This window comes from Homalodisca vitripennis, chromosome 2 (genome assembly GCF_021130785.1).
Source record: "Homalodisca vitripennis isolate AUS2020 chromosome 2, UT_GWSS_2.1, whole genome shotgun sequence".
Taxonomy (NCBI): Eukaryota; Metazoa; Arthropoda; class Insecta; order Hemiptera; family Cicadellidae; genus Homalodisca; species Homalodisca vitripennis.
In genome coordinates, this window is record NC_060208.1 from 21,758,571 (window position 1) to 21,779,917 (window position 21,347).

General features: G+C 37.4%; 1 protein-coding gene across 1 annotated transcript in view; it reads left to right on the forward strand.

Annotated features, from left to right (window-relative positions):
• Positions 1–633: 633 nt before the first annotated feature.
• Positions 634–21,347, forward strand: part of LOC124353667 (frizzled-2) — a 48,091-nt gene continuing 27,377 nt past the window's right edge. Inside the window, exons 1-2 of the mRNA XM_046803616.1 lie at positions 634–733; positions 21,041–21,095. The gene's annotated coding sequence lies outside the window, so the exon portion shown is untranslated. The remainder of the gene's footprint in view (positions 734–21,040; positions 21,096–21,347) is intronic.

The window sequence follows — 21,347 nt, forward strand, 5'->3', positions numbered from 1 at the left end:
CGGGTATTTTTTGCAAGCTCCCATTCGTAGCTATTTTATGCAATGGTTTCTGCAATAAACAAATATACATCCTGTTTACGACCACATCCAATAGTTGTGTTACCACATGCAAACACATGTTTCATCCGCTCCCTCCTGATTTTGACAAGTTTATTACAGTGGCCGTGTGTTTTACAATCGCACACGATCGTAAAACCGAAGAAAACAAACCTAGGAGACGGCCGTCTCCTCCTATATTTAACCGAGACCACCTGAGCGGGCGAATTTCTCGGCAGCTTATGAAAAATTACCGGACTGAACCGTAGGTGTCCGGTTTATTTATCGAGGTGTAAAACAGTGACGGTCGTAAGTGTCGCGTCGCCGTACTTACGTAGGCGTTGCAACAGATCGTAAGATAACAAGACGATACGACTGTCCGGCCGTAGACGAGAAAAATAAGGCAAATTGACAGAAAAACATAAACAACTTTCGGCCGTGTTATGTAAATAAGACAAGACGAAGGCTTTCGATGCCATAAATCAGTGGATATTTAGTCTGGGGGGCGGGAGGAGAAGTGGTGGGGATAACCAGCTGTGTTTACGACGGTGGGGAGGGGAGGGCAGAGCCGATGTTTTCAGTTCTCCAGTAGCCCGCCAGTCGTCGTTGTTCAGTGTCGTTGGCAGGTCGTTGTGCGCGCTGCCTTGTTTCGTTTGTGATTATTGTGTACTGTGCGATTTCGGATTATCATCAACTGGTTAGTGAAATATTATTTTACCATTTTATTCCACCTTAGAGTATGATTATTATTTATATTTTGCACAAAAGTAATAATAACACGCCGGTTTGAAAACATGTAAACATTGACTACATATGTATTTCCATACAATCATGTTATATGTTTTGTTTATCCGCTACTAAATTCTCTTCATATTAATAGACCTCCAGTAAAACTTTTAGAAGTTGTGTAGCTAATTTTTACTCAACAATCCTATTAAGAAGAAAACAATCCAAACAAAAACATGTTTTTAAGTTTTTTAGTGTATGTAGAACATTATTATTGACGTACGCATTAAAAACAGTACCTATATACATTTAGTATATATATTTAATTAACGTGTCAAATATTCAGTAAAATTACATGTAAATTGGTTTATAGTGCGTTGAATTTTCTGCTAAGTTCTATACACGAGATTAAATCAATTTAAAGTTTACTGACATTACTTATATACGGTACCGGTTTAAATTGGAAAAATACTGCTTTATAGATAGCAATATTTTGATTAACATTAGTTTGTATTGTGGTAAAACTAAATTAAAATATTCTACCAGAATCGTAATAATTACCTCAAAACGTTAAAATAAAACCTATTTGCATTTCTTCGTTACTAACTTTATAACTAATATTTACATATCTTTATTCAGAATAATATTTTAATTTTGCAAGGAAGGTTTTTGATAGTAAATAACTCCTAAACTGTAATGCTTTTTAATTTATTATTTTATTTTAAAACTGGACATTATGGATGCAATTTACTTCAGTCTAGCCACTGATATTAAGTAGTTACCAAAAATTACAGCTAGAATTAATGTTCGAACCTGAGGCCACCGAGTTGAAAACTGAAGGTTTCAGGATTGATAATCCTTCCACCAAGTTATTCGTCATTTTATTGAGGTCGAGAATAGGATAATATTCTATAAATAATGTATATTTGTCTGCCGAGAGCACTTTGTTAAGTATGCTTTGATGCAAATATTTCGCTAGATATTCAAACTTGCTTCTCTACGAATTTTACGCTTTCGAAGGTCACCCTTTTCTACTCAAAATGCACCCAAGTGCCATAAAACAACCACGGTAATTATGAATTAGCGGAGACGGCCGAGCCCAGTGTTGATGATGAAATATGGCGAGCCAGAGTGCAGTAGTGAATAGACCATTCATGGCCATAAATGTCTAGCCATTGTCCTACTCAGTAGGGTCACAGTGGAGCCGTAAATCTGCCTTTGTGGGGGTGTCTTCCTCGGAGCAACGCGTTCACCTTCCTTGCCTTCCAGGCATCCAACAATGTCAGAACAAAACACCTGCAGACTACAGAAAAGTCATTGTTTTTGACAATACCTGTATGGTCCAAATCGCAAATTTATTGCTTCAACATAATGAACTTTCAACTTGTCTATCAGGTGGTATTCGATCGGCATCGATATTTACTTTTATCATAATATGGCTGTAACCATAAAAAGTTAATACTTTTTTACATTGTGAGTTGATGCCTAGAGGCTTTATATATAACTTTTAGTAAATTACTGTACAAATAAAATTGTTTTTAACAAATTGGTTTTTAATATTTCGGTAAAAACCGTCTCCAGGCGAATAGATTGTATAAAATATAAAAGAACATAATACAAACAAAAGTAAATAAACAGTGAATAAATAATAATAAATACCAATGATCAATTCTTCCATATGTTGATTTTAAATTTAAACGTTTTTGGCTAAGTTATCTGATGTTGAGGCCTTGTGGAATTTTGCTCTTTAAAAACCAATTGGTGTGCTTGTTCTAATGTTCTTAGGTAAATTGGGTTTGAATTTTGATGCACATGCCGAATAGGTTTACAGAATAATGTATTTTCAAAAGTGTCATTGTGATTTAGACCATGAATACTTTGATAATTTTTATATTGGATGAATCAAATTTCTCAGTTTTATCAAAATCCTCATCGCTAGCTATGAATTTTCCTAATTTTTCAAAACTCACAACGATTTTTTTTATCCGATGTAGGTTATAGGTAATGTTATAGGTTCAAGAACTTTTAGAAATAACTTCGAGCGCTTTGTCCAACTGGAATTGTTAACATTTGCTAATAATCACGTAACACCAATTTTAATGTATGAAGAGACTCGTTTTATTAAATATCCGTTACTTGATATGTTTAATCCGTCCAGTATAAGGTTCAATTCCCTCATCTGTGTAAAGAACTTTCTATACCACATACTAAAATAGAAACTCAAAACAGTGGAAAAGAGTCTTTATCGTTGTTAGAACAGGATTAAAAAGATTTCCAGTTTCGGAGCTGTTATCTTATCAAATCGTATTTCTTATCGGGCTGAGCCTGTTGTCGATTAGTGAAATCATCCCTTGAGATAGTAGTGTCTATCATATCAAAATTCTAGAGGGTCTAATCATGAATGATCCTTGAAACAAGCTTAAATTCTTAGAAACAGTTTTGATACAGATAACAATGATAAGGTAAGTTCTCGATGTTCCTTCACTATAACATCATTTCATACAAACACTATAAAGATGTAACAAAAGCTATATTAATAGACTATGTGGAATAAACCCAATTCCTCACTAAAATTTTTAATTTCTGCTATGTTTAAAAACCAAGGTATATATTACTTCTAAGTTTTTGGCCGAGTACATTTGCAACGCGTTAGTTTTTAACGTTAATAATTAATGATTGCAAACTTTAATAATTTAGTGATTTTCTACATATTCACTGTTGTCACCCCTCTCTCACATTAAAATACCGGATATGAACCTGCAAATTTTGTGCTTATTATAATACTAGTGCAATACTCAAAAGATACTGTGCCATAATACGGTAACTATATTGTAAAAAACGTTGAATTTGTGCAAAACCTATGCAAAATAATAAAATATAAAGTAGAACATTAATTACTGAAGCATGCAGGGCGTTCGTAAAATGAAACGAGAAATTAAGCAGATTTCAGTTATAAAGTTTACAGAAATATTATTTATTTTTTAAATGTGTTCTGAATATGTTTGATAAATTTTAAGGCTCCTTCTAATTTGTGTTTATGCTATATATACATACTTCTCAGTGTCATTTACCATTCAACCCATCCGCGCTATGGCGATTTTGTGATTATGTTAATATAATAGTGCATTCAATTTATCGTTCATAAAATTAATTCTTGCCTCAATATTAAAGCTTAGATGTAGCGTTTCAATGGGCCCTTTCGGCATTTCCTTACTGACAAGATTATAAAAGAGTGATAAGAAAACAGGGCAGCATTTTGCAATATACCTACATTGTACATATGTCATCTTTCCTGTCAGCATTTTTAAATCTGCTACTTAAATTAAGGAAATTGTGTTTGCTGAAGTATTAAATGTATAGAGTGGAAGGTAAATGCCACATGCACGATGAACAGTAAATGCAAGCCACATTTAAAGTGATTAGTAAACGTAATTAAATGTAATGCTCGATTTAAATCTCATTATGTTCCTCCCTCAAGCCTCCATCTCTTGTATGAACACTGTGTAAGATTTTACAAAGGGTTGCGACCATTTTCCTCAAGCCCTCCAGTACGTGAAGGGCCACATAATGAACCATTAATTGAGAACCGCAGTGGGAAAGGATCGTGGACTATCAGAACGTTAAGAACGTGTTCTTTCAGATTTAGAGGTACGGTAATAGGTACATTCGCTACGGTGGACCAAACCCATTGGAGCAGGCCTCGGAGCGATACCCTGTACCTTTTACAATTCGAAGTTGACGAGGAGTAAAATTAATCAAAAGGTGAAAGGGTCCAACCCCTTCCTCCCCCTCCCCTCCCGGAGCACTCGTAACGCACTCGACTTTTGATTAACAACTTGGTTTCCAATAATCGTTTCACATCCCTTGCAGTAAGGGTAAGTCCGCTATTCGAGCCAAACTGCGCACGGGTTTCAATACTGCAAGTAGATTCATTCACGGCGGGAACGCGTTTCCGTTTCCGGGATAATGGTCGACGATTTTTTTGAAAAGCAACAACCGATCCGCAGGAGCAGGTCATTAAATGGGGGTCTAGACTTAGCGCTGAATGCTAATCAAGAGAGTGTGTGACTCGTTGATTATTTTGAAACCCCGTTTGAAGTTACTCGACTCGAGTGCCCCCACTCTGGTGCAGGCTAGGTGTCTTCATTATGTTCAAATTTAACTGTATCGATTTTTCAATCCGAGGGACGGAATCGTTCGGAAAATTGCTGTCCCCAGGTGCTTCGTTCCTGTTCGTGAATCAACACTAACATGAAGTCCTACTAACCAACGTTGGAAAACAAATAAGAAAAGTGCGGTAACGATTGGTCGAAAATTGACCAATCCATCACGTTGACTTTTTTGAAGAGCTACATTAAAATAGGAAAAAAATACTAAACATTCTCGATTATGCTTGAAAGAAACCAGTAAAAGACGTGTTATTTGTAAATACGTACAATTCAAGGACGTAACTAGTGAGGGAGTCTAGTGGGTCCTGACACCCCCTCCCCAAATTACGAATTAATGTTTAGGCAACGGTTATTATTTAAATAATTCATTATTACTGACATGTACTGCTGAAAGATCGTTCTCAACATTGACAAGCGTCGAAAATTGTTAAGGAACGAAGTGGAGAATGAGCGGTTGACTGCACTTGCCTCAATTTCGTCCACTGCGGAAACATATCAGTAGTCTTGACGCCCCCCCCCTCTACTCCCCTCCGCCAAACATGTTTTCCTGACTACGGACTTGGTAAGTTAACGGTCTTTATTTTTTAATTTCAAAAGACAACATTTATTGACTTGAAGTGAGTCCAACATCGATGGGAAGTCGAATTGGGCTACAATTTCTTTGGTAGGGATGTAAGTGAATTGTGGTATTGACAAAAAAAATGGTACAAGTCTAGTTATCAATTAATGTGTGAAATCTGCTTTTGAAATCTTCTTACGACAAAATTGTTTCACGCAAGCACACTTAAGATTCCACCGTTTCGATAAGGTACTTGAAGGCGTTAATATATGGCCGGGTACAAGAACTGGCTTTTTAGCTCCTTATCCCGACGGTGCGATCTGAATTAATCCTCTGAGGGGCAACGGGGGGAGGGGTTAATTAGAGCGGAGCGACCGAGCGAACGGTCCGATTAGCGGATTAGAACCGGGGACTGTCGGATTACTCATCGCGGGGCACTTAACGGATCAGCCGTGAGTGGGGGGGGGGGGGTGACAAGACAGGTATTGATAAGAAGTGTTGGACAGGCGAGTGGAAAACAGATGTCAAAATATGAAACAGCTTTTTGTCTAATGCGAGCAGAGTCGGTCGCGAGGCGTCAGGAGGCAGCGGGTTGTCATAAGTCATTATCGGCCGGCGATCAGAGGCTAACAAGGAGGCGAGCGAGAGTGTGTGAGAGAGAGAGAGAGATTGAGTGGGAGGAGGGGGCCGCGGGAAGCGGGAGTCAGGAGAGAGATGGAAAATACCGCTTCGTTGCAGGACAAGGACGGAAAGTCGCGGGAGCACTGCCCGATCTTTCATTGTAGAAGAAGGATGGAGGAAGGCGGAAACTGTCCGGAAAGTCCTGTACGACTGAGAATGCGAGGAAACATCCTAAAGCTATATACTGATACCAAACTAGTAGATGAACTATATGAATATTGAGTTAACCTTCATTTGAAATCTGACTCTGGAACAGATTGAATCCTGGAATTTACAGTCCACGTCTGACTGAAGATATCCATTAAAAGTACGAAATCCTTACATCGTTTTGACATCAGTGACACCTAGCTTAATATGGTCAAGTGTAGCTTAGATGAAGAGGTGTTCTGATCGTCTCATCAGGTGCACAATTGTGTACATTACAATTTTTCAGAGACGATCTTCAAAGCATGGCAGAGTAACCTAGTTTTCTACACATAAAGTAGCCATCGTAAGAATGGTTGTTTGAATGGAAATATTGAGTTAAAGCTCAATTTTTACTTTCCGCTTATTGCATCGTTTAAAATCGAACAGATCAAGTCCTGGAATTTACAGTCCACATTTGTCTGAAGAGATCCATTAAAAGTCGGCGACGAAGATGTTCAATATGAATTCCTTGCATCAGAGGCCCCTAGACTACAGAGGAGCTTAGTCTGGTCCAGTGTAGCCTAGATGAAGAGGTGTTCTCAAGTGCACAATTGTGTGCTTTGCGATATTTCAGAGACGATCTCAAAGTATGGCACAGCAACCTAGTTTGGGAAGGGTTGGTTCAATACAAAAATTTAGCAAAGCTCCATCTCCCTTTCCGCTTAGTATTACCAATATTTGATGTTTTTTACGCTTTGGATGGTTTTGATGTATTGGGTTTATTAAAACAACAGTTTGTTGTGTGTTTCTGCAGAAGGAGTGATCCGTAAATCACTCTTGTTGCGGAACACGTTGACGAATCTTCTCGCGAGACGAGAAAATGGGGAGAAACGAGATAGAAAATTACAACAGGATGATGAAGAATTGCAGTCTTGTTGGTGGGGAGAGGAAACCGCAAGGAAGACAGAGATGGAAGATTATATGCTCTCCATTGAGTTGGACAAGGACAGAGGCTCTAATCACGTCAGACATGCAGTAATGGGATTCCGCAGTGGCAAAACCGAGATCAACTTTCCAGAGGAATCCTTAACAGGATGTTCTCGTCCTAATGGAGGCATCTCGATGCTGCTGGGCAGAACAGGTGTTAATTTTCTTTCTACGAGTAGATAAGAGGGTTTATTGTTATCGCCTTTCGTGTCGAGAATGCAATTGCAGTTTGAATGCACTGGCGTTGTCGGGCTTGATTCCGGGAACTGGTCTTGTACAATGTTTATTCTTAGAAGACAATCTCAACAGTGCTGTCTCTTCCTTGGAAATCCCAATTGTAATATTGTTTTAATATCTTAATGATTTGGTTTTTTGAACTAGTGCAATTTAATAAAGTCCAAACATATTTATGAAACTGTTAAACTTTAAACAAATTTAAATTGTGTGTTTTTTGTATGTTATATCTTTAGAAAACAAATTATTATTAACTTTCCTTCAGTCCGTAACAGTTTTACTTTAAATAAATTAAAATAATTGATCGATTCGTGAGATTTTAAGATTCTTTTGAGATAAATATTCCTACATAAACTCTGTATATAATTATATATAATTCTTTATTTTGAAATAGACGATTTTTAAGTTTTCAGGATTTTAATTTGTTATTTGCTTAGTGTAACTTGTAACAAGAATATTGATATATTTTATTAATATTATGTGTTATTAATTCTTATGTGTTTGGTAATTGTAAGGTTTTCCAATATGTTTCATTAGCTCCAGTTCCATTCCAAACAGTACGCATCAAGTTAATAGTAGTAATATCTTGTATTATTAATTGTATTATTTATAACCGTTCGTGACTTTTCTTTAGTTAATATTTATGTGATGCAAGATTAACTCACAAAATTACGGCATTTGCTATAGTTTTACCTTATACAAACTAAACCATGACGTTTCGAGAATTTTTATCCTCTCTCTTCTTCAGGTGTTCCTCGCGTAAAAGGCGAAGAACATCTGTGGACAAGAATAAACATGTTTAAATGGATTTAATATTTTTAAGATATGTTTCAGACGGCATAGAACGGTTTCTTAAGAAAAGGAACTTAATTCCTTACTGTTTCTAATACGATTGTCAAAGACTATACAAATAAAGGCACTAAAAGACATCCGGATCTTCAATTTCATATTTCAATAAAACCAAAGGACGTTTTTACCCTCTAACGTCACCCGTCACAATATTATGACCAAGCTAAGTGCGTCCATCGGTGTCTGCATCGAAGAGTAAACCTCTTAAGAAGTCCTTGGTAAATTGCAATTCTTCGGCTTACCTAACATGCATTTAGTCTGCCCAGATCCACGTCAAAACAACATATCGCTAAAAACTCTTCCTGGACGTAGGATGTGTCTGGACAGCCAATTTCCGGCGTCACAGCGGAACAGATAGCGGTTAGCCCAATTCGGTCATATTTGCATTCGCAGCCTTGTCGCGAGCGGAAGTGGCTTGTTTAGCGATAGGCTCCGTCATGTTTTACACCGGAAGTCGAGTTTTTCCGGCCACTTAACTATCACCGTCATGTTTGATCACTTGTTTCCTCGCAGATATCCAGTGGTCACTGGAAAAGATCTCTTTCTTCTTATATCACTTTTTGTACAGGTGTTCTTTCCAGACGTGGAAACCCGTGTACCTCTTGTAAAGTGCAAGATTTTAAATTAGTTAACAATAATTACGCAGAAATAGTAATCCTTTAAACATAATGAGTGTTTAATTTAGTTTGACTTCTTTTATTCGTTCATTCTGCTGAAAAACAGTTAGGTTGCGGAAAAGACAGTATGTTACGAAATAAACTGTGTTTTGGTTTCTCTGCTACAAATATCACTTATTAACTTATTCGGTTTCGATTCAAGCACAAAATTTTACACTGAATGGTACATTTTGTGGAATACTTATTACACGTGTTTTGTTTTCGTCTCTGTTTAAGTGGTAGCAAATTATTATTTCGTTCTTTAAGCTTAGGTTGAGTTTCGAATATCATAATATACTATCGAGATCTTCCAAAACCATGGTAATTGTTAATTGCTCGTTGGGCATAAGTAATTATTGGCCATGGAAACACTAACTGAACAAGTCCTCTATAAATGTTATTCAAAAACGTTTCTTCCCTTACGTACTATACATACTCGTATATATAAGACCTCAGGTTTGTTATATTCAAAAACAATATTTCAAATAATTTTTATCATTGTAAAATTTTAAACCGTTTATCTGTAATATTTTCGTAAAATATCGTATGAAGTTTATTGTTATATTTTATTACAACAATAGTGAATAAATCCAATATAAATGATCCAATCAGGACAACAGAGAGAGTATTATTTAAATACGTCACCAGAACGTTACCATCGCTATACAAATATGTGTTTATTAAGTATAAAATATTATCTTCTGAACTGTAGAAACCCGAAGGGAGAAATCCGTCGAGAACTCCAGTTGCGCCATTCTGTTTGGAGGTTAATCGAGAATGTAAAACTTCTCCAAACAGTGGTTGATGATAAATCCCCTCTCGTTGTTTGCCGAATCATCAACTTGTTTACCCCAAACTTTGATAACGAACGATAGAACAACCAGCTGACCGTTCAAACCCGAGACAAATTCCTCTGCAACTCCGGATCTGTCGAGTGATCTTTCCACAACTTGTGACGGATCGCCGTGAACTTTCCGCCGACTCCTTGATTGATGCCGCCAACTTCGTCTGTTTAATTCCTTTCCACTGTTCCTTCCTGTCCGCGAAGTTTTGGAGCTTTTCAAGTACGAAGCTGTGACAAATCTTTTTATATTTCCAGCGTTGGCGTCTACTTCAATTAAACTTTTCACGTAGTAATTTTGGACCGCATTACCCCTCCCCCACCCCTAATAAAAAGCTAAAGATAAGGATATTATATTTTACAATATCGGTACGTATATATAAATTATAATCTGGTTTTTTCTGTTTTAATTTTAAAATAAATGTAACTTTTTAGTAAATTAAGATATTAGGAATTACATATTTTATATAAAGTATTGTATGTAAAGCATGTAACATTGTATACATTTAATCCTCCAATCAACCAATATATGTGACGGATGATTGAATGTTGACATGTTTGTTAAATGATAGAATGACCTTGCCTAACACATAAAGTTTAATTTAAAATGTTTTATATATATATATATATATATATATATATATATATATATATATATATATGGCGGAGCATTGAATGTTGACATGTTTATTAAATGTATATACTATTAAATTGCCTTACATAGATATTTAATTTTAAACATGCCATGCCTAAAATCTTACTTTACTTCAAAGTAACTTATTTCAAAAACCAATTTTAATATATATTGTGTGTATATGCCGTAAGAATTGTATTTCCTTATCTCCTACCATTTCTCTGTCTTAATGATATCAGGATTCTCCCAAATATGACTAAATAATTGCAATTTCTCATGAAATTATCAAACTAAATCGTAATCTCTTAAAGGGCATTGACAAAACTTCTTTTAGCATAAAAATAGCCAAAGTGACGTCACCAGCTTAAATATATTAGACACATACTTGGGGTTATGTAGGGGTAATTGAATTCAAAGCTTTTCAATCAAAATCGTTCATACGATTGTAATGTTTGACGTAAACCCAAACTGATAACTCAATGCCAAACTGATAACTCAATACATGAACTCGGAATTAGTAATATGCATTTTATATAACCCAGATTAGTTTGTTTTCAGTATAGGAGGCATTGGCCTATTCCCCGAATTACTATCTAAATTTAATACTAAACACATCTATATCTTGATTGAAAAAATTTCCGACTTAATCGATTCTATTAAAAGAATAGAAATTGTGTTATTTACATAGAAAAGTAACAACTGTTTGATTAAATGGAGCACAAAACAAAGTTCACTATATTTCCGATGTTTTTTTAAGAATGATATATTATTTCTTCATTATTTCCAGTTATCTTTAAACGAATTCTTCGGTGCCATCAAAGTCAGCTAAAAGAGACTTTAGTTTTTATCCTACATTGGGTTGAATTGAGTCTTTTATAGGTAGCCTACCATAAACGTCAACTTTTATACTAATTAGTCCGTCAATCCAGTCCGATCAGTGGAGATATCGGTGACGTCAACGTCAACGCTTTCTACCAATCAGTATTCACACCGTTTAGCAATGTTTCATGCATTATTTATACACTCCGGTCATTAAGCTAATTACCCCCACCTCAAGTGATTTCGTAATTAACTCATTTAACGAGCCCTGCCTCCATGTACGCTGTTCGCGGCCGGTCGTTTTCCCTTTTTCTGCTACCTGAATAGTTTTTATTCCAGCCCCCGGGTCCACCGAGCCTCGGATACGTGTACGGTAATAAGTGCACGATCAAGGAGGCCGTGTTCCGATTCAATCGGCGGAGTACTTACAAAAAGGTTACGGTATAATTACATGGCTTAATTTCCCGGAACGAACCTGAAATCGGACTCGCTTCGGATCAGGTATATTTACATTTCAGTAATGACGTCCTTTGTGCAAGGATTAAACCTGGTTACGGCGCGACGGTGTCTTTTACACTAGTTAGGTCCTTCTTTGAAGTAGTGGATTATTCGTCAGATCTTACACTGACTTTTCCTCTGGTTATGGTCCTTATTGTGCCGGATGTAGAACAGCAATATCCGAATACAATTAATTATCTGTGTGTAACAGACAACCAAGGGTGAAGGAGGGCGTGAAAGGTGGATATGTTACAACATTTTGGGACATTCTTATACTGGCAGAGCATTAGCAAAGGCTTTTACTCGGGGTATTTAACGCTGGGAAAAGTTCTCTTCTCTCTGTCTGTCCTTCTATTCCAGGATATCTCGACAAAGAATTGAGCTACATGCTTGGAATTTTGCAAGGAACTCCATTTCTGTGTAGACAAGGTAGACGTACACCACACTACGTGATACAACATCCTTCACTGAGGATGCATGCAAAATTTCAGATCTGTAACACATTTCACTCTTGGAATATCCTGCGGAAAGATTGAAAGAGAGTAAAACATACAAAAAAGAAGTTTACACGAAAATTGCACATCTACGTAGGCAAGATCGAGTTCTTTTGATGGTCTTTCTTCCTGGATCGCTCATCCAATGGCGTAGTGTAGCGGGTACAACGGTTATCGCAAGATAACCGGATCATGCAACGTCGAGCGTGGCTGCTGCTTGGATGGGTCCTTGCGCTAAGCTATCCTGTCCTTGCAAGCATCCCGTCTGCTCAGCCATTGCTGGTGGTTCGGAAGTCACCTTTAAGCCTTTGGTCCCCAGGTTAAGTGTTAGAGGATACGTTCTTGACCTCCAAATGGGTTTCCATCATGAATGCAAGGTACCTTATAGTACTTTTAGCTACAGTTAGGTCAAATCAGTTTTAGGGACAATTGGATGAACCATAAATCCTTAGATCCTTAATCGTTATCTTAAGCCTGTCTCCCAAGCGAGACAGGTCCAATTTATTCTCGCACTTTACGAATATTTTGACACAGAATTTTACAAAATGAATCTTTCCAACGTTCCAATGCAGTGTTCAGAGGTGGAAAACTCAGGTGTAGGTATACTCGACTTTGCTGACTTCTGGCGGCTACAGTGACTGGCTATTTTTTCCCTCCTCGCACCCAACCCCTGGTAAGGATTTACAGCGACAGATGTCGCCCACAGGATGGATGGACGGAGACAAAACTAAAGTCATGTCGTACAATAGTCTTCCAAATGGTCTCTAGCTGTCGTCCTTTCCAGGTAAGAGTCCGGCCAAGCCATTTACCCAGGCGTTCTGCCGATTAGTCCTCCTTGTTTCTGTCAATCACAGTTCTCGTTAGGACTTTCCCGGAGGACTTCAGATGACGTTGCGATAAAGGAGTGAGTGGACATTGGCGTGAGTGCTTTTCGCAGATTGCGATCTATAGGAAGGCTTACTGGCTGGCTTAAGGTGGCACCTTTATTTGGTGCGGCTTATAGAGCAGCGTGATCTATTTTCCAAATCTGATGCTAACGAGCTTTTACATCAACTTATCAGCTTATTATCCCGTTAATTTTATATTTTTACAATTTTAGAATTTAGTTAAATTGCTTTCGAATTTGTACCTAAATCGTCATATCTGACTGATCTGGTGTGAATTCTTTAGCTAGCGAAATAAAATGCGCGATAAATAATTTTGTTGGCACTTATTTGCAAAATGTAGGGAATATTTTCGTTCTTTGTGTCCTGAAATAGTCCAAAATTACAATATTTTTAAAAGGTCGTAAGTATGGCACCTACAGTAAACTTTTTTCATAACTGTGAATTTTACAACACAATTGAGTATTTTATGTTTTGTGAATTAAGTTCTCAGTAAGTATCACAAATTTATAGTAGCTGATCCTGTTCTATCTCCCAATAAAACTCTTAAGCTAGATTAACATATTGATTCGAGAATTTGTCCCAAAGAACATAACTACTTTTTACCATGAGGTGAATATTGTATTACTCTGTTGCTAAAGTACATTATTGTTACTCGTCCTGTACTTCTTCAGGGCGGATTCAAATACTTTCTCAACATTTGATCAAAACTGTAAAATCAGGAATTCGACCTTAGTCGTAGACTGGATCTGGCCAATAAAGCGGGCGAGAGTTTCAACAGAGGTCCGAGATTAACGCTTGGAGATAAACGCGAACTTTACTACCGACCGGTGGCTTTGAGCCGAACCCCAACTCGGGCGATTAAACCCCAAGTGGGCAGTAAAATAATCAATTAAGAGGCCGGCCTTCATTTACCAGTCTGTCCCACAACCGGAGAGAAAGAAACATAGGTATAGCGTGAGAAACGAATTCCGCGAGTCATCCGCTCAAGGAAAAAAGAAATAAAAAGGCTGTAAAACGGTAGAGTTTGGCACGCGACCACCCGGTCTGTAATGCGGAAGCTAGCTTAGCCGAATCATACGTACAGTACATACCGATCATTTTGAGTGGCAGTATTTTGAATAACGGTATGACTGACAGCCATACCGCGTAACTCGCTTATCAGTTGTAAAGCAAAAGGGCAGCAGTATAATAATAGGCCACCACCACAATAGAATCATATTTATGATTATCTAAACTATAGAAACAAAAATGTTTTTACGAATTACGTTATATGCATCTATAAAATGTAACAAACAAAACAGTTTAACATTTAGTTACTTTTTACTGGTTTTTAAGGATATAATAGGATTCTATTGTGGGGGTACCTCTTATTATACTGCAGCCCTACTTTACTTCATAATCTTTTGAAAACTTTACCAACTACAGACCAATAGATGCCTCACAAATTGCACCCACCCAGAGTTTCTGATTCCAAAACGAAAATAAAGAATGTTGTCGGTGATGTTTTTCAGGACATTGGAAAGAGTTTGATTTACAACATTCTGAGATTTTGAGTGTTCAATTTTTAAGATTAAGGGTCTGGAATTTTATATCTTGGAAACTAAGAGTTCGTGACGTCAAACTGTACCGTTCTAAAGGCAAATATCCCGGGGAGAGGTTCCATCCCCCGCCTTCGAGTTCCAACTTCTGCCCATTGTTGTAGCCACTGCCGATCTATGTTGCGATCAGCTCGTTGCACCATTGTTTACGATTTAGTCCACATTATCAGGATGGGGTCACAGATTGAAGACAATCGAAGCGATACGGCACGGGGAGGTAGGATAGTAATAGCCTCCCATTATCCATTACAGCATCGGCGCATTGTGTAGGTAGAGTATGGAGGGTGAAAGTCCTTTATGTGGCTGATTAAGGAGTTCATCGGAGTGGTGACTGTATTTAAATCCCTCTATTCTTGAGTTATTGACGATCCGTTTCTCTTCAATTTGAACCTAATTCAACGTAATGTAATTTTATCACTTTTTATTGTATAGTGCATGATAGTTGTGTAAAGAGGTATTAAATGTTAAGTCACACAAAGTTGTACTGTAGGATTGAAATCAGCGTCGCAAATGTTTCAAAAAAGGTAGAGCATTGAGAGGTAATTTAATCTTAAATTATAATTTTTGAAAAAGGGTGACAGTAAAGAAATTGGTCTACATTTTATCCTTTAGTGGTAAGGGCCAAGTATGCTTTATTAAGTTTCTCAATAACATTACACACTTGACTTGGGTTTCAGCAGCTTCTGCCGGCCTATCAATCAGGCATAATGGAATAGGGAGGTGTTGGCAAAGTTCGGGGGAGTGTTGGCTTATGCGTGATGGAGAGGCCTGAACAAACAGTGGATGATATGGAAGACACACAAACCTTCAGATCGGCACCCAATTCATACTCTAGTGTGTCAAAACATAGTCAAGAATGCGATTTACCTTTTGACTAGCTTTCAGTTGTGGTGGAGGAAATCATTCATTGGGTAAATGAAAAGTCTTTCTTTTGTCAGCATTCCGAGACCAAGAAATGGTGTAAACCTTTTACCTTTACCAAAAGTCCTAACATAAATTTTCCATCGAGAGGAGTAAAGCAGGTCTGTAATCTCTCTTTTTGGAGTTTGGATGATTTGAGAAATTATTTGACCCTTATCATCCGAAGTTAGCTAGACACTACCGGGTCATTCCCTGCCAATACAGACACATTCAGATAAGTAGGGTCAATCTAGAATGACCTGATAAGGTATTCAGTCCTCGAATCATCGTTGTCAAGTTAGTCAAATCAACTGATCAATTCATCAGAAACTACGTTGAAATACACGTTCCAGTTTCCAACAAACCTCCTGGCCTTAAGTTAAGTTACGTAGACATAAACAAGTTTTTACCTTAAACAAAGTCTAGTTTGTCTCTCCTGCTAGGATAATAATAAACGTAACCAAACCTAAAACACACACCCTTGCACAATATCCAAAGAACAAATCGAAAGGAATATATCAATTTTAAATAATTTTAATCAAACCGCTTAGCACCAATTCAATCTGAGGCATCACACTTCGTTACTTCTGATCTGAAATTGTAAAGAACGATCCATTAAACGTTGTTACGGTTTGGATACCTCCACAGACAAGTACAGTTTTGTTCGTTAACCGAGCGCACCGCCCAGTGGCACGGTTATACACGGTTACAACACCCGTCGTGTTCACAATTCTGCTAATTGGTGTTGCCATATTATCTCTCCCATTTACCCGGCACGCAGAGTTAATGCCATTATTCGTGGTGATGAAGAGGTCTCCAGTAGAATGCGTTTTGACACCACTCGGCTGCGTTTTGTCCAATTAATACGGCTGAAATTTCCATCAAAAGGGGCAATGTGGAAGAGTCGCTTATTTGATTAAACCAGCCCATAGTTGCAATATTTGTGCCTAAAAAGAAAGTAATACAGCTTTCAGAACCACAATCTATATCTTACGCCGTCACCGTGAATGTGACATGGCCGGTCATTTAGTAAACAAACCGAGTGGAATTTTCCATTCAGAATGTTCTTTTCAAATCTACAAATTTACTTTTGGAAACGGATTTTTCTGCTTTTTCAGTATTCAATAACGGTTTTTGAAAACTGAATGGAGACCTGTTTTGCCCATTACCAATTGAACTGCGGATATCAACATCTGTACAAGTACTATTCAAGCTTGAACAACTTGTGGGATCTAATCTTCTTAAAACCGATAAAGATACCCTCAGCATATTCCAAGCTGTGCATTTAGGAGAAGATAAACCGATAAAGTTGATATGTTTTAATGCTTTTGAAGTGTGTTTTAATCTCACCTGTATATATAGCTTTCAAAATATTTACAAAATTCGCGATTTGATTAATAAGAAGTACTTGACAAAAGACGACATGTGATAAATTCTGCTATATTCAGAGTTCCTTTTGTTAATCAACGATTCTTTCTTTCTTTTTCTTCATAATCAAGATCTTGTTTTTCTTTAACGTTTGAAATAGATAAGTTTTAAGTTACCAACATAATGGATGGTTCTACTACCTAAATTTGATCATTATATCTCAGTTGTCAAGAAAACCGCTGTTGTGAAAAGCTACGACATGGCAAACACATATATTTTATTATTGCGAAGCTAAAACTGCAGATATTGTTCGAGTGAAAACACCTTCAAATTCGTCTACAATAGATTACCCTAACTTTAGTATTCAGAAGATTTAGAAGAGTCAACATTTTTGATACCGACGTATTTTTTATTCTCTTGTTACTATCTTTTTGTTCTTTCTCTGTTTGTGTTGATGGAGGAGGACCACTTGGATTTCAGTATTACTGCAATTCTTATTTGCCATAGTGACTCTGGGCTGACATTTATCTGGAAGACGTTCACCAAGCAAAGATTTCAACAGCCATTGCCAAATCTTGCCTGGAGTCTTGCAAGCTCTGTCAACACGTAATCTTAACAATCCAGCAGTGGAACGAACCATCGACCCGTCATACCGCTGCGGTAGCGGTAGCGACACCAGCACGGCGCGGTACTTACGGTTAGAAAGCTGTGAATTCCTGCGGTTAGCTATATGATTTGCGGCGTGCTTTCCCTTCGCCTCCGACCGGAGTGGGCCGCTTGTTGGTTCAACTGTGAACCGGGCTGTGGCCCCCGAGCATATGCGCTGCGACATTATGCCAACCAGAACTGGTTACAATGACGCGACTCTGTAATCCTGCTACTTGCTGGTTGGATTCTGACGATGGGCAGGGCACGGGAATGTTGGAATTATGAAGTCCTTGGGCAATTTGAATCTTATGTGAAGGTGTTCTGAACCAATTTCAGTTGGTGATGAAGAGGGACATTTGGCAATAGAAACTGAATTTCTATGCCTGAAGTACTAACATATTGAAGAACATCATGGTTCATATATTGTAGATTATAAGATACTCTTTACCTTCGCCCATTTCACAAATTCATTGCAATCACTGTCTTATCCTTTATTTCTAAAAACAAGTTTTTCGACGTTTTAATATAATAATTGATCAATAATTCTAAATCATTTGAAATTGCTCTTCCATAACAAGAGAATGTTCCTTACTATAGTAGCAAAAGACTCCAATCTTGGACTTTCGACTTAAACTACGTCATTATTTATCAGTTTAAACTACTCGACTTGTACAGTACGTAAATTGTTAAATAAAAATATGCCCTAGACTTGTTTATACGAGATGTGGTTCAAAGTGCTTTCTATTAAGATACCCTTAGCATATTCCAAGCTGTGCATTAAAAACGGAGAAGATAAACCGCTAAAGTTGATAAGTTTTAATGCTTTTGAAGTGTGTTTTAATCACACCCGTATTTATAGTTTTCAGAATATGTACAAAATTTACCATTTGATTAATAAGTATTTTTTACTTGACAAAAAATACATGTGAGAAATTTTGCTATGTTCAGAGTTTCTTTTGTTAATCAACGATTCTTTCTTTTCTTTCTTCTTAATTTTCATTGGTAAGTTCTAAGTTTCCAACATAATCTTCTTAGGCAGCACTTAAAAATACTGCACTAGCACTCGAATATGCTAGGTCGACTACTGGTTACAACCCTGAAGACCGACTGACAGCTCGTACCATGCAGGTACTTAATACCGCCAGAATATCGTTGCGTGAAGGCGATAATTAAATGTCCCACTTGCCGATGATTTAGGACTTCGGCCCGAGCCAAATTGGCGGCTGTTCGCTTCGCAATTTGTTTTTCCAATCTGCAATTATCCGTCTGTCCATTCGATGTGAGACGGGTATCGATAACTTTTATTCGGTGTTTGACTGCGGCAATTGAGCCGCGTACGTAAATTATAAATTTGTAAAATGAGTGTGGTTGTGGACTGAAGTCTTATTAGATATTTTTGATGTTCAGTCTACAGTTTAATGTGGGATCCGAACCACTCAGGAATCAACCAAATATTGTAGTCTTCTTCGATAATTTGGATGTTATGTATACAGTTTATGTGGGATCCGAACCACTCAGTTATCGGCCTGATTGTTGTAGTTTTATAAGATAATTTTGATGTTATGTATATAGTTCAATGTGAGATCCGAACCACTCAGTTATCGGCCTGATTCTTGTAGTCCTGTAAGATATTTCTTATGTTCTGTTTAATGTGAAACGAATTTATGTTTTGTGACATCTAATCAAGACTATGTATTGTCAATCAACACATTCACGAATCAGACTGGAATTGTAAGGAAGTCTGACTTATGTAACCATCGTTGGAAATTGATAAATTTACCATCGATAAATTTAAATTGTCGAGAGAAAGACGTGGTAGACTAAATCAATACTAGTTTCAATCCTTGAACTCCTTTCGCCCAGGTACTAATCAATCTATTGTGAAAGTTTCAGTGAATCTCATTAGAGTAAGGGTTATCTCATTCGCTTAGATGTTCTAAATGACCTAACCAATATTGAACTTGTGTATATGCTCCGGAAGTTATTGAAGGCTCTTGGAGAAATTGGAAAAAGAGGGGTTATTGCAAGGAATTCCCACTCGATTTTTGCATTCGGTGATGCAAATGTCGATACCGAGGAGGCTCCCGGCGAACCAGGCGGGCGGGCGGAGAGGTAGTTGACCGGACGATGTTTTCAGCCCTGCTAGTACCGCGCTAACCACGCTTGTTCGTGCTTTCCACATGTAAATAATGGCCTTGAGGATGTCTCGTAGAGTCTACCCCCACCGGCGCGAATCGGTTAGTCTCGCTGGTTTGTTTGGGTTTTGCAGAAAATCTGATCCTCGAGCATGACATTTTTTGGAGACCGGTCTTTATATGTGATACTTACATATGTGTATACGCTCTCCCTTCTGTGCCAGGGGTGGTTGCTCGTGTACTTTATACCTGGTTAGACACAACTAGAAAAATTTGGTATGCAAAGATCGACCACATGCGTTATTCGGCCTCTAAAGCACAGTTGTGTTGAGAGTAGGGCTTATCAAGTTAATCGGATCAAACACAAGTGGTTCGGAATCCATGTTAATCAAGCCTGTTAGTTTCCCCGGTCATTGAGCTATACAAGCACCGTTCTGCTGAGGATCCTTAACTAATAACATAACTACGTAAATGGCAACATCATTGTACATCACACACAGATTTGGACCGTTCCCTTCATAGAAAAATGCCTTTAGTGCTACAAATCAAAACATTTGAACACTTACTCATTTGACGCCAAAAACATAATTATGTAAAATAAATTAATTTTAGACACTAAAGTTTTTTTAGTATTTCGTCATTGTCATAACCTTTTTGTGTGTGTATGTATACGTTGTTTTGCCATAGCCTGCAAGGGTTTAATTAATAATAAATCTTTATTGCGTTCACAAGTTAAGAAAAATTGTATACAATCGTCAATATAGACGTATTAAAATACAATTGAACTGTATAAATCAAGTTAAACACACCTCATTTCACTTATTAAACAGTTTTCAGCTATGCTGATTACAATTTAGAACAGAACCAAAGGATTGTACAAATTAATTTCAAATTTTATCCTAGCGGCTCATCATAAACTCTTCAACAGAGTAGAACACTCTCGACACCAATAGATTTCTCAATTAATTGAGCTTTGACTTTTTTAATTGAATTGCGATATTTTGCAAATACAATTCGTGCAATGGATATGCAACACGTATAGTTGAAAATAATTAAATAATATTAACCTAAGACAAGAAACTATTCCTTTTAATTAGGTTACATTATTGTGACACAAATTGTACTATAATTAAATTTAAATTATTAACGAATTACATTTAATCCAAGTTTTAATTACACTGTTATTTTGTTTCAGGAGTTAGAGGATTATTCTCGTCCAATTGAACTGGAAATACTCAATTCAGGAATTGGTGAGTATGGATTTCTCCGTAAGGTTCATCATTTAAAATTCCACGAAATCTCTGTTTCCACGAAATCTCTAATTCCACGATATCTCTGTTTCCACGAAATCTGTGTTTAACAGATAGGGTTCAGGCGCTTGGAACCAGCTCACTGGTGTAGCCCGAGGTCTGAGACAAGCGCTGATAAGGGACCGGTAGCTATCAGGATCTGTGTGTACAGAGATAACACCATCTGCTCCCCTCTCGTACTGCATGTTACCT